The sequence below is a fragment of the Cynoglossus semilaevis genome, chromosome 16 (assembly GCF_000523025.1).
Source record: "Cynoglossus semilaevis isolate Cse_v1.0 chromosome 16, Cse_v1.0, whole genome shotgun sequence".
Classification (NCBI taxonomy): domain Eukaryota; kingdom Metazoa; phylum Chordata; class Actinopteri; order Pleuronectiformes; family Cynoglossidae; genus Cynoglossus; species Cynoglossus semilaevis.
In genome coordinates, this window is record NC_024322.1 from 795,973 (window position 1) to 798,551 (window position 2,579).

At 35.8% G+C, this 2,579-nt stretch overlaps 1 long non-coding RNA gene across 1 annotated transcript; it reads left to right on the forward strand.

The window, feature by feature from the left end:
- The first annotated feature begins 167 nt into the window (after positions 1-167).
- Positions 168-972, forward strand: LOC112488357 (uncharacterized). Its single transcript, XR_003052329.1, has 2 exons — positions 168-573; positions 755-972. It is a non-coding gene; the product is annotated as an uncharacterized LOC112488357 (long non-coding RNA).
- The last annotated feature ends 1,607 nt before the right edge of the window (positions 973-2,579 follow it).

Consider the following 2,579-nt stretch of genomic DNA (forward strand, 5'->3'; position numbering starts at 1 on the left):
AAAAGAAAAAAAAAAAAAAAAAACTCCTTAGCAAAACTTTCCTGACCAATTGAACTTTTCACCGGGTTACGAAAGCAGCAGCTTCTCTGCCTAATTTATTTATATATATATATATATATATATATATATATATTTGGATTTTTAATTTTAAGTAACATCTATAAAAATGAAGGCAGTAAGGTCGGGAAAACGATAAAACCTCTGCTCTGAACATGAGAAAACTGTTCGACATGTTATATCGATATAAAGTCATTTGATCATTCGTTGAAGTCAGTCGTCCGGAAAGTATTTCATAACGTCATTTACACTTATTTAGAAGTGATATTTTAATATGTTTTCTTGTGTCTACAAAGGCTACAAAGGAGTTTAATGTTAAGGTTCACTACCAAAGAGATGTTTTTTTGTTTGTTTTTTTTTTGTTTGTTTGTTTCAGCGTAATAGCTGAGGTGCAGTTTCCCGTCCACCTCCTCTGTGATTGGCCGCCACTAATTTCCATGGACGATTTGCACAGGCTAAAAAAGGGGCAGCTCATCAATCAGACCAAAGCTGTTTTGCAGGCTACTGTCAGTCACTGTGAGGAAATGACACAGAATGAAAAAAGCATCCTATCATTAGGTCACTGTGGTTTACGTTGTGTAATTGTGACTGTTTTTAACTAAACTTTACCTTCTTTTTTTTAACTTTAACTTTAACTTTTTTAATTTTCCTTCACGAAACAGAAACTGTATCGGTGGTTGTTTTTTTGTTTCTCCAGCTCTGTGAGGTGTTACGGGTTCTGAAGCGTAGCAAACGTGGCTTTCTTCTCCTCGAGCGCCCTCTGCTGTCGCTGTTCGGGGAGTACACGGAAAGAAATGATAAATGTTTGGAAAATTGTTTTACTTCAACTTGGTGTAAGAGGTGCGTTCAATAAAAATATTGTATTTTTACTGCACCTAAGAGCTGTTTCGTAAATAAACTTTCATATCATAGTACTCCTCGTCTTGGTAAATGCAAATTAAATTTCGGTGTGCTTGATTCGTAATCAAGACAAAGCTACAGAAATCACATTTAAAATCCCTTATCAAAATGCATTCATGAAATTCAGTTCTCTAAGCCTCTCTCCTCTTATTGAAGGTTAATCCTTATATATTATATCCTTACCACTGTAAAGAATATCAAAGAACATTTTAGGACACTTTAGAAACAACAACTTTGGGAACTACAGATATCGTAAAGAAAAAAGAAACGTCAAATGAATTAGCATACATAGCAGCTAATCGTCTATTCCTACATTTTCGGTTCGAGGCACTGGGAAAAAAACTGATACTTGGTTAAAAAAATGAGGATGGTATTAATATTAGTATGTCAACACTGCGCAGGAATCTCAAATCATTAGGATTGTTTATGCCGTAAGATGTGCTGGATGTAGCTCTGTTTCTCTAGTATTCAACTTTTCCTTAAAAAAAAATGGACAACGACATTTTTTGATGGTATTAAAATTAATATTATACCGTCACTTCTTATTATTGTTGTTGAGATGACTGCTATGGTTTCTCCATTTTTTCTACACTGCGTTTTTTCCTCGCATAATACGCTTACACATTGTGTGTCATTCTGCTGATTCACCAGCAGGCGACGCTGTTTATCAGTGGAATGGGAAATTGGTTACACAAAAAAGACTCGAAAAAAAGACATGAAAAACATTATCGTGATAGTTGACAGTTAAATCAGACGCCGACAGTGCAACTAAATGAATAAATAGTGAATAATAAAAGAAAAATAATAATAATGTAAAATAATGACGGCGCTCTTAACAACCTTCGGGACAGCAGAACGGGTTGTATTAAATGACCCTTTAAAAAAATGAAGTTTTTACATGGAGAGTACTAGTACTGCAACTTTTAACAAGACAAACAGATGTAGACAAAAAAGACTCGAAAAAAAGACATGAAAAACATTATCGTGATAGTTGACAGTTAAATCAGACGCCGACAGTGCAACTAAATGAATAAATAGTGAATAATAAAAGAAAAATAATAATAATGTAAAATAATGACGGCGCTCTTAACAACCTTCGGGACAGCAGAACGGGTTGTATTAAATGACCCTTTAAAAAAATGAAGTTTTTACATGGAGAGTACTAGTACTGCAACTTTTAACAAGACAAACAGATGTAGACAGTCAGGCTGGAGGTGGCGCTTATTTAGCAAATGTGGAGTTGAAGAGGTCAGAGGTCGCCGGGGTAAAGGTTATGCATACACGAAACTGCACAAACTAATAAACACAGCAACACAGTCATGGATTCGCCACGTCCCTGATGTGAACATGTGTCAGCCATGCCCTACATTTGCTGCGTCTATAAACTTCAAACTGCTTTTATGCTCTGACCACAAATAGGAACGCTCTGATGTTAACCTGACCCCTTAAAAAAAAAAATTTAAACCTTCAGAGCCTGTTAAACCCTGGACTTTGCTCTCAGAACGACGCATCTGTTTCCACTTTTTTTTTCTCCTAAAGCCTCATTAAAAATGTTCTGCAAATTCCACTTCACTCAGCTTCCTGTGTGCAGCAGGCGTTTAAACGCGTAGCGCAGTGGTTTT